Raw genomic sequence first — 12,058 nt, 5'->3', positions numbered from 1 at the left:
AGTTCTTCTTCATCTCAGTTCGTAGCAGCAGCAGGGAGATGAGTAACAGCGGCTGTAAGTCGAGTACCAGCAGCAGGGGGAGTAACAACAATGTAGGGATTGCATAGTCACAGCGTGAGGTACTCCGAGAAGTTGGGGAGACAAGAGCATCCTTCATCATTTTCAGGAGTATAGAGGGCAACTACAGACAAGAGGGCCATCCTACACGCAGCTCTCATTTCATCACACGCAGGATTGTGTCATCTCCTCCATGACTGCACAATCATTGGAGTGAGACTCTTTGGGGTAGCACCATCCGGGGGAGTTTGGAGCTGGGAGGCTGGGAGATCATTTGGAGGGCCATTTGAGGAGGATTGCTGGAGTTGGGAGAGCAAAGATTGACAGGATTAGTCACAGCAACAAAATTTGAAATTGGAGGAGGGCCAAGCTATCAATGGTCAATTTTGGAAGGTTGGAACCAAGGGAAACCCTCTCAGGGTTTTTTTGGGTTTTAGGCAAGGATCACACTCCTAATTTTATAGAATTTTCTAGGCAGATCTAAGGGGTCAAACCGGGGTCCCAACTCAGCACCCTTGTACCATCAAGGGTCGGACCCTTGTACCATCAAATTTTTTTATTTTAGGATGCATCTTCGATCCTTTTTTCACTGAACTTTGATTTTTGATCCTTTTTTTCTTTTTTTTCCTTTTTTTTTCAACAACTAGAGGAGCTAAGGGGAATTTGGGCCAAAATTCCGAGGTCAACATTTGGCCAATTCCTTCGTAGGTTATTTTGGGTATTTGGTGGAGACGTCGGGGTTAATTTCCCATAATTTTCTGAGCATCAGAGGTGGGGTTTCCAGCGGCATCTTTGTAGCAGACAACACAATTTCATAAGGGCAGCGCGGGGCATCATTGCGACAGTTATTTGTGCCATCTGGGCTTGACATATTACCACCTTGGTTTGATCACGCTTGCCATTGAGGTAAGCCCATGTGCACCACGTCCACATTATTGTACTTTTCTTCCAGATTATAATAAAATGGCTCAGTGGTTGGTTATTCCTAGACTTTTTATGGGTGTCCATTGAACGTTTCAATTTTATGGTGTTGTTTTTATTATTTTCTTTGCATAACACTATTTTTCCTAGTTTGGAACATTACAGTGGTATCAGAGCATGATCTTGGCCCAATTGTGGGAAATTAGCCGAAAGATCATTGAAGCTTTGGGTATGAATGCACAATGACGGGTGAAACTGGAGACAAATCCATGGCTCAAGGGAAATCCAATATGCAGAAATTATGGGGTAGAATTCATTGGGACGATGAGAGGTTGGCCCAGTTGAGGAGGGTGACAAACCAAACCCATCCTCACCCTTACAACATAGACGTTAGAGGTGAGCAAGCTGTGGGGGTGCATCCATCTACATCATGTGGGGAAAGGCGACCAGATCAGGGCACCAGATCTCCTGAAAAGGAGCGGGTAGGACAAAGATGGTTAGAGGGTGAGACTAGGGGGCGCTTTTGCTGGTGGAGACCTGGCTTTAGATATCAGGTGCCTGAGGAAGAGGTTGAGCATGATGCTAAGAGTCCACAGGATGGTGAGGAGTACATTGATATACCCGGTGTGGTGCATGAATCACCTTTATTAGAGACCTCTTTGATAGCCCCAGTTGACACCTTGGTGGACAGGATAGAGCTTACATACATAGAGCCGTCTGTTGAGGGGGTACCACTCATGGATGAGATGCCAATAGTTGCCTAGGTATCTGGAGTTGTGACCGATTTTACAGGTGATAGATGCCCATGGCAGTTCCACCAATTTCATGCTGACCTTCTAGCATTACAAAGGAACGTCGTGTTAGTGCATGAGGCTATTCTACAGCAGAACAAGGAGCTGGAAGGCATGAGATTAGTTTGTGTCGAGTCCACGGCCAAATTGGCTCACGTTGGAGAGCGGTTGGATTCCCTACTGGTGCAGCTAGAGTGCACATTGGGGCATGAGAGCAACGCTCTTCGGGCATACATACTGGGGTTGGCAGCACTGTGAGGTTACCTTTACCCATTGGACAAAGAGAGACAGAGCGACCTAGTTAGATTTCATGTGTTGACCAGGGTAGTGAGATGAGACGACCTGAGTTGCGCTGGGTGCAACACTCGCATGCTGGGGTTGTTCTATGTGCGGGAGTTTGTGCATTCGATCCCTCCCTTGGGGTTGGATGGCGAGAGATTCTGAGTTCGTACCCTCTAGAGTGGGCTATGGCAATGGTAGTGGCCCTGGGTGTAGCTCAGCAGGAGCTTCCAGGCACTGGGGATATAGGCAGTGTAGAATGGTATTGGGTTCAGGGTGGGATTACTTATCATTTCCCAAGTATGCCAGTTGACTACAACTGGGATAGTGCAGTTGACCAAGCAGTTGAGCGTGCACATTCGCTAGGGGACTCTTGGTCAACACCAGTGGCCGACCAGTTTATGGATAGACTCTTTTGGTTTTCTTGGTATGGCGTTTGTACACGGGATCACTGGGTGATTAGCATAATCTAGCAGGAGTTTGTTAGAGGAGGTGGCATTGTCAAGCCACCAGGCGGTGCCTTGTATGGATCTAGGGACTCTTCACTTTTGTGTGGGGCATAGAGGACGCAGAGGAGAGGATCCGTGGTGGCATTACTGTTGACCTACAGGGAGAGTCACTTCTCGGATTCCTTTGGGAGGATTTGGAGGGAAGATCCATTCATTAGCGGGGATAGTGATGCGATGGAGGAGGTGATGATACTGATCGGGTGTGGCCTGACACGTAGAGACATAGCTCTAGGCCATCACATCCAAGGATGTGTGGGAGAATTTAGCATTGAGCAGTGGTCCACAGGTGGACAGGGAGATGCATGGTGGTGTGTTGTAGTGTGTTGGACTGCATTGTGGAGTGGGAGTGCCTCACATCGCATTGAGTACATGCGAGGAATGACAGGTGTAATGATACAAGCGGGAAGTAGAACAGTACAGGATGACATAGTTGTAGCTGAGGGTATCTAGCAATGTACAGGGGTAGGCCGCGGTGTACAGTGGCATGTCTACGAGTAATGAGATGATCGGTGGTATGCAGAGGTGTATGGTGCTGCACAGCGAGGTCTTGGAGTGTTGCCTCTAGGGACACCCACGGACGGAGATACTAGGCATACCTTTGGGTGTAGTTCACCTAGGATCAATGGGGACACAGATGAGCGATACTTGATGGTATCTGCGGGGACTCACACGCTTGACCCTCTTCTACATCACTTATAGGAATAGGCGATCTGGTTGTTGTCCTTTGACACTTGGTACGACAGAGGGGAGACTTCTCAACGGGGGCATCGAGTTGGTGCACGAGTTGACGACCACAAGTCGAGGGATGAGATGATCACTGACAGGGATGGCATATCATTCATCACTGATCGTATGTCTGGGGAGATGGTCACAAGAGTGACGTGTGTCACTCTTTCCACTGGGCATGTCTGGACCATGCATGAGTAGAGGATACTGTGTACGATTGAGATAGTTGTTCAGTATGTATCTGGGTTTTCGACATTGGATCAACACATTCTCCAGGGGACGGGTAGTTGAACCAGTGGCGATGGTTGGCAAGAGCAGGATGGATCTGCATACGCTAAGTCGATTGCACATATCAAATACCAATCTATTGGTTGCATCCAGGGGGTAGCTATTTGGCACATGTGGTTTCCAATGGTCATTAGTACTACACAATGGCAGGCACAGGATAGTTTAGCATGCCTCAGATTAGTTCATGATGTATGGAGCCTATATATGGGTGGCATGCTGGGACTAGAGATCAGGGCCAGAGGAATTCCATTGGTTTACAGGGCTATGCCACAGTAGGTTTGGCTATGGGATGCAAGGATTCAATTGATCGATAGATCACTCGTGATGAGCGGAGTCATGGCAAAGAGTGATATAGTTCGCTCTTGGGATGACACATGGAGGTTCACAGAAGGTTTCATCATCTGGGGAGGCAGACATTCTCTGTTGCTGCATAGGTACGGAATTAGATTTGGATGGGTAGGCCTTGGCACCATGGAGATGCCCAGGGAGGATGTGTCTCGCCTCTTTTAGTATTCCACCATCGAGTTCTAGGAGAGGAGGATACTGACTGTGCATGATGGGTAGTATGACATAGTCAGAGTAGCGCAACATCAACATGGTGGCACCACTCTGGGAATAGCAGGGAACTGGGGCATCACAACTCTTCACAACTCAATAACCTTTAGGGATGTGCGCCATCTACTATAGGGGGAGATCATACAGATCTTCCATTGGGCTTTAGAGAGTCACTGATGGAGTAGAGGACTTTTGGTACTTGCACTAGGCAGGATAGTGAGTGGAGAGAGGGGAGCTTCATGTTGGACAGGATGGCTTGGGATCCTAGCATTGAAGGATTCTTTCATATCAGGACAATGTTGAGGTCAAGGACGATTCAGTGGCACATCTTGGACCCTGGCACATGCTGCAGTGATAGTGGGGAGCAACAGTTAGAGAGGATGCTTGTTTAGGCATTGCTTGAGGACAAGCGATTTTTGGTGCATTGGAGGAGCATGCCAGTTGAGAATGCTACTTGGGAGGACGAGCACATACTTGAGTGTCCAACACTAAAGTTACTTGGGGGCAAGCAACATTTGGGAGGGGAGAACTCTCATATCCCTTCCTAAATTATTTTGGAACAGTATTAATTTCTACATTTTGGGGCCAATTTTGGAGGTGATGGGGTCCATTCGATTTTATTAGGAGGCTAGACTTAGTAGAAGTTAATTTGATGTGGTTAAGTATACGTGGGGGCCACCCATACTAGGGGAATACACATTCCCTAGTTCGATTTGCATGGAGGGGAAATCGATGGTTAGGTGAGGGACCCACGATGGAGGGAAAATGGAGGGAAAAGTGCTCCACGAAATCTATATAAGGAAGGTAACTCTCCTCATTTGGATATCTTATCTTTTGACATATTGAACTCAATCTTAGTTGCTTGAGTTGCTTAGCCGGGTTACTGTGTTGTTTAGCACACGAGTGTCTCTGAGCAGAGATCTCAACCCTTGCTTCGGTGGACTTCGAGTGCCAACCCTAGAAGGGAGTTCTTCTTCATCTTAGTTCGTAGCAGCAACAGGGAGACGAGTAACAGCGGCTATAAGTCGAGTACCAGTAATAGGGGGAGTAACAATAGCGCAGGGATTGCACAGTCACAACGTGAGGTACTCCGGGAAGTTGGGGAGACAAGAGCATCCTTCATCATTTTCAGGAGTATAGAGGGTAGCTACAGACAAAAGGGCCATCCTACACGCAGCTCTCATTTCATCACACGCAGGATTGCTTCATCTCCTCCATGATTGCGTAGTCATTTGAGTGAAACTCTTTGGGGTAGCACCATCCAGGGGAGTTTGGAGATGGGAGGCTGGGAGATCATTTGGAGGGCCATTTGAGAAGGATTGCTGGAGTTGGGAGAGCAAAGATTGATAGGATCAGTCACAGCAACAAAATTCGAAATTGGAGGAGGGCCAAGCGATGAAGGATCAATTTTTGAAGGTTGGAACCAAGGGAAACCCTCTCCGGGTTTTTTTGGGTTTTCGGCGAGGATCACACTTCTAATTTTATAGAATTTTTTGGGTAGATCTAAGGGGTCAAATAGGGGTCCCAACTCAACCAACAACTAGAGGAGCTAAGGTGAATTTGGGCCAAAATTTCGAGGTCAACATTTGGCCAATTCCTTCGTAGGTTATTTTGGGTATTTGGTGGAGACGTCGGGGTTAATTTCCCATAATTTATGAGCACCAAAGGTGGGGTTTCCAGCAGCATCTTTGTAGCAGACAACACAGTTTCACAAGGGCCGTGCAGAGCATCATTGTAATAGTTATTTGTGCCATCTAGGCTTGACATATTACCACCTGGGTTTGATCACGCTTGCCATTGAGGCAACCCAGGTGCACCACTTTCACATTATTGTACTTTTCTCCCAGATTATAATAAAATGGCTCAGTTGTTGGTTATTCCTTGAATTTTTATGGGTGTGCATTGAATGTTTCAATTTTATGGTGTTGTTTTCATTATTTGCTTTGCATAGCATTATTTTTCCTAGTTTGGAACATTACATTAAGCACATGTGGATCTAATCTGTTCATGTGAAGTTGTGTAGAAAATATTTCTTTGATCAAGCTTCAAGCGTGAGGGGAAGTTCTTGGGCAAACCAACCCACTCTTGAAAGTATTCAAGGAAAACCTACATTTGTCAATTGCCAAAGCCTTATCATTCGGATTTGTCTTGCGGGGATTTATTTTGAGTTTTGGGCTCCTATTTCTTGCATCATCATTCAATATTTATTTCTCAAATATTGTGTTTCATTTGCCTATATCTTGCTATTTTAAGAGCTAAATCATGGCTAGGAAAAGATGAGAGTTTACTCATACTCTTTGGCTTAGTCTTTTGTAGATTATATTGTACACATACCTTGTAAATTTTTTTGAGCTAATACTTGGTTTGTTTTGGCAGCCTTCTCTAACTTGTTTCTTGTGACAAGTTGTGGGATTTGTCTTTGAAACTATTAACAAGTGTGTGCAGGACCTTGGGCTCTCAAATCAAGATCAATTCTCTCTCTCTTGTCTGTGGGCATTGGAAGGCCTTCTTTAGCAAGGCCGAGTTCCATTTGGGGCTGCATTTCTCTCTCTTGGTCATGGCTCAAAGAGGCTTAGCCTCTCTTCTCTTCTTATAAAAAATCTGAATTTTCTTGTGCCCTTCTTTGGCCTCAATTGCATAAATAACTCATCAAGGAAAAGTCTATATTTTAAAGGCGTCATTGTAAAAGATTTTCCTTGGGTTTGGAGGAGACTTCATGGTCTCTTGCCACTTGTAAATTAATAAATTTTCTTATTTTGGGACCGTGGGTTCTACCCATTGGCATCCCCATCTCTCCACTTTAGGAGAGGACTTGTGGTTGACTTGCTGATTCTTGTATTTCATTTCTCTTACATGGATGCTCTAATTTGATAAGTAACACAACCATACAATCTCATTTACTTTGCTAAAGTCACTACTATTTTTCTTGCACTATTTGCATCAATTACTACCAATTACAATCTACAATTTTTATTTAATAGCAATTTATTTTCATGCAAGCAATCTCTTTAACTTGATATATTTAGCTTGAGCATTGTCTAAAGTCCACTTATGCTTCATTACTTTGCAACAAATTCAAATCTTAAGTTTTGATGCATCTTGTATTTGAGCAATTTCACTTTACAAAGCAAACATTTACTTTATTTCAAGCAAATCTCTCAAGTTGAAGTTTTTTTTCTTCCTTTTTTTCTTTTCTTTGCTTGAGTTTACTTTTCACAAAGCATTGCCATTTACTTTACATGCAAGTCGATTTCTCATTTGCTTTGGGTATATCACAAATTTATCATAAGGAAAAGCAAATACCTTTCACAATCTCACATGTTTATGAAATCTTGTGTTTAGAGCATCTTCGTCATTTACTTAACTTTTGAAAACTTACTTGCACATCAGAGTAGGCATCTTAACTTAGTTGCACATTTAAAATCAACCTCCAATCATAAGCTTGGTTGATAGAAATCATAGGGAAAAATGGCTTTCTTGGAAAGTTCTTCCATTTGGTACGAAATAAGGTAAAAGCGTTGTGACCCTGTAGTTGTGAAGGTGGCTTGTCCCCTTGTAGTAATGAAGTCACACACTAGCTCATAAGACTCAGGGGACGGGTATCGTTAATGACACCTTTATGCCCTCGCCCCCTCTTTCTTATAGTCACCCCAATTTTTACCCTTTGGTAAGAGCTCAAGAGGAGGACTTCTCACCTAGATTAGGCATTTTAGATTAAAAATAACCAAGATAATTGCATTTAAATATAATATAGGTGCATTTCATTCTTATACATCTCATGGTTTTACATGCAATTGGTCATTTTACTTGTTATTGTTGAATTGAATACTTTGTTTTGGCAAGCATTATTTCATCTATATCTTGCAAGTAGAATACTAATTGTTTTCCTTTTACAAGATATCCTTGTATGCTTTGATTTAGCAATTGATCATATATATTTGAAAGCATCCTTATATCTTGTATCATTGTGCTAACATTTTCTTGTTTCACTTTCAGGGTTACTTGTGCTTGTATTTCAAAGCATTTCATTTATATTAAGAAAATATCTTTCATTTTTGAGCAATACTTTAAAAGGCATTGGTCTTTCACATGCTTATTCTTATCTCATGTGTTGATAATTGTTAATGGTTATTTCATTTCATATTTCTCACATCATATTTACTTGTAATCTTTAAAAAGTAATTCACTTCACTTTAACATCCTCCTAGAAACCTCATATCTTTAACTTAGTTTTCCTTTAGGGACCAACCCCAATAGCTAGCCTAGGAGATAGCTTAAACAAAGAGAGTTGGGAATAGGTGACAACCCCTTCTTTTAGTGCCTTGCCACCAACCACACCTTGTGGGTATAAAGGCTTAGCAGGGTCAACAGTGCCTCCAACGGCCAAGATTAAAACTTAATCAAGGGCTAAGATTCTTTCCCAGTCATTTCGTGTGAGTTTCTAGATAATTCACACATTTCTAAATTAATTCTAATTAATTAACACATTTTCCTAAGTTTAGACTTGGGAAATATTTAAAAATAGGCTAATAATATAATTGAGACACTTCTAGGTGGAATTTTCGGAAACAATTTATGGGTTATGGAGAACTCCTTTGTTTTAGCCTCTCCACAAAGTTTCGAGACTAGAACACCTCTAATGATACAAAAACTAATATTTCATAAGATAGCTAAGTATATCTCCTAGAACTTGTTGGTTCCCAACAAGTTTCCCCTCATCCTTCACCTTTTACCTTTAGGGATTACCCCCCTTAGCTTGCCCAGGAGATAGCTAGAATGGAGACGACAGGGATTAGAGTGAGAGCCCCTACCCTGAGCATTGTCGCTTAGCTATACACTTTGAGCGACAACACATTCCAAACTTTCATAGAATTTCTTTGAGGTTCTTGTTTTGAGAAAGAAAAATCCCTTTTTTTGTTTGTTAAAGTTCTAGTCCAAGAATGGAGAGTTCTCCAAGCATAGACGTTTCAAATTCTTGATGAATAGTTGCTGCAAATATTTGACTCGTTGATTCAATATTACTACCAAAAATTATATCAACAACATACAAGTGACAACTAACACCAAATTATTACCTTCATCCTTGATGTAAATATTATTGTTTGTTCTTCCTTTCTTAAAGTCTTGTTGCTGCAAATATCTATCTAACTTGCTATACCATGCCCTTGGTGTTTGCTTTAATCCATATAGAGCTTTCTTGAGTTTACATACATAATCTTTGTTGTTGCTCAGTAGAAAACCTTCTGGTTGCTCCACATATACTTCCTCTTCTAAGTCACCATTTAAAAATGTTGACTTAACATCCATTTGATACACTTTTAATTTTCAACAGTAGGCAAATGCTAAAAACATTCTAATGGAATTTATTCTTGCAACAAGAGCAAATGTTTCTTCAAAATCTATTCCTTCTTTCCGAGCACAACCCTTACAAACAAGTCTTGCCTTGTTTCTAACAACCTAACCATCTTCATTTAACTTATTTTTGAAAACCCATTTAGTTCCAACCACATTTTTATTTTGGGGTCTTGGAACGTGATCCATGTTTCATTTTTCTCTATTTGATCTAGTTCTTCATTCATTGCCTTAATTCAATTGTAATGTCCCCCATTTTTATTTTTCTCCATAGTATAGCCAAGGTGGATTTTTAGGGCAGGGGATGGCTAGGTCATTGAAATAGGTTTATGTCATTAGGGGTCTCGATGGAGTTTTGAGGAGTTTTTATGGAGTCCGATGGCATTTGCTTGGCATATTCATCATCATGAGTAGTTCCAAATATCTTGTTTTTGGTTCTATGACTTTCTGATAATTCTCGTAAAACGGGGTTATTATTGGGCATAACTTAATTAATTACACTCAAGGTAGCATTATGAGAGGAATATTTGACAAAACACCTTAGTGTAATAGCTCGTTCGAACTGAAATGAGAAGATCTACAGGATGGGATGTTAAGAAGTGATTTCTGGTAGCCAGAGAGAGTATGGTGGGCGATTTACCATTTTCCATAATTAAAAATGACTTTAATTAGTCACTTAATTAAGGAAAAAATAATTAATTGGAGGAAATGGGCCAAAAGTGACTTAAGTGAAATAAAATAAAATTAAAAGGTCACTTAAGATAAAGTCAATGGAGGAGCTTTTAGAATAATAATAAAATAATAAAATAAGATGGCTCTAGAGGCTTGGAGATCTATCCATTAGATCTATAAAAGAGGAGGAGGAGGTCATTTGGAGACATCTTGGATTTGATATTTCTTCTTGTATGAGAGGTTGGGAACCCAGTGCTCTACTTCATTGGTAGCCCCAGGATGAAAACGCTTGGGTGATTTAGTGAGATTGGGAAAGTACCCATCTCCCCTTGGTTAGTTCATCCAGAATTTACAGGAGAGCTTAACAGTGGTAGTTCAGTTCAGTTTTGGTGGAGGGCGCGTGCAACATTGGAGCAGATCCTTGAGGCCAGTTCTATCTCAGTTATTTTTATTATTCTAGCATGTAAAACCCCAGTTTATACATTATAATAAAAGTTGAAATTATTTCTGCTCATTGTATGATTGAATTGCATGCATTCTCTTGTTCTATTTTACATGGCTTTTTTCTATTTATGAATGGAAAATTTATCCGAAGTATTTCTGAGTTAAAATTTTGAGAAAACCCCAAATTGTTCCATTTGGGACACTACACCAGTGCTCATATTAGCTTGCTTGTGCAAACTGTGAGGTTCTATCATAGATAACAATGCTAGGTTTGCATGACTAGATATGCCTAGGAACTCTCTTCTAATTTGTATCCATGTTTCTTTATCTCCAAGAATCTGACTCTAAGGATGATGTTTCTGTACATACCTCAATGGAGTCTTTTGTTGTAGGGATTCTTCTCTCAATTCTTCCTTTGATTCTTCACATTCTTTTTCTCGATGCTCTTTGACCTCGTTCTTTGGTGACTCATAGTCGATGGATTCATCATTTTGTAGTCGTCTTCTAGTGTGAATAGGCCCTTCATCAACATTTACATCTATGCTTCAACTTTTATAGTGACCTTTAATTTTCAAGATCTCTTCATAAGATTTACCTCAGAAGGGAAGGAAATTGTGCTTAAAGGTATCCAAGGGAAACCCTTTAAAGTGATAAACTTTAATGGAATGACAAAATTACTCAAAAGGGGCACCAAGGTGTAATGGGACACTTATGTTCAGTAAATGTTCAAATGTCAATATCATCTATGTTAGGGGATCTCCATAAAGTTGTCAACAATCATCCCAAGGTATTTGGATTAATTCCTAAGGGTCATCCACCTTATCGAGATCATGACCATGCTATACATTTGCAGATGAGAAGTGTAGGGATCTCCATAAAGATGTCAACAATCATCCCAAGGTATTTGGATTAATGCCTAAAGGTCTTCCACCTAATCGAGATCATGACCATGCTATTCATTGGTAGATGGGAAGTGTACCAGAGATAAATGAAGAAGGGAAAATCATACTAGAAGTAGAAACAATCCTTGAAACAAGGATTAAGTAGTCGAGTAACCCAGCAATTGTGGAGTACATCATCAAATAGAAGAACCTACCAGTGGAAGAGATGACTTGGGAAGCTTACTTATTTTTACAGAATCACTAGTCGTTAGTCAAGTGTTAAGGCCATTGTCATATTATTATGTAGTCTAGAACCCCTCATGGTTCCATTTTATTATAATTGTACCCCTTGTCTCCAATATATATACCAAGGAGACCTAGTCTTAGAATCATCAAATATTGTCTTGTACATTGTATTCATTGCAATAGGAGGTTTCCCCCTCAAAGAGGACTGTAGTTATTGGTTTTTTTATCATTTTTAAGGCATAAGGATCAAAACAATTGAGCTCATGTGTGCTCAATTGTGGTGCGCCTCCTTGTTATTTTGTAAACTTCACATCTATGTTTTCAATATGATTGTTTC

General features: G+C 41.2%; 1 protein-coding gene across 2 annotated transcripts in view; it reads left to right on the top strand.

The window, feature by feature from the left end:
* Positions 1 to 12,058, top strand: part of LOC149239248 (NAD-dependent malic enzyme, mitochondrial-like) — a 525,613-nt gene that overhangs the window by 366,561 nt on the left and 146,994 nt on the right. The gene's annotated exons all lie outside the window — the stretch shown is intronic.

This window comes from Pinus tabuliformis, chromosome 8, assembly GCF_031772625.1.
Source record: "Pinus tabuliformis cultivar Carrire ecotype Pingquan chromosome 8, CPIR1, whole genome shotgun sequence".
In the NCBI taxonomy this organism is placed as follows: Eukaryota; Viridiplantae; Streptophyta; class Pinopsida; order Pinales; family Pinaceae; genus Pinus; species Pinus tabuliformis.
The sequence above is the reverse complement of the archived record's forward strand: the minus strand, read 5'-3'. Positions and strand labels throughout refer to the sequence as shown.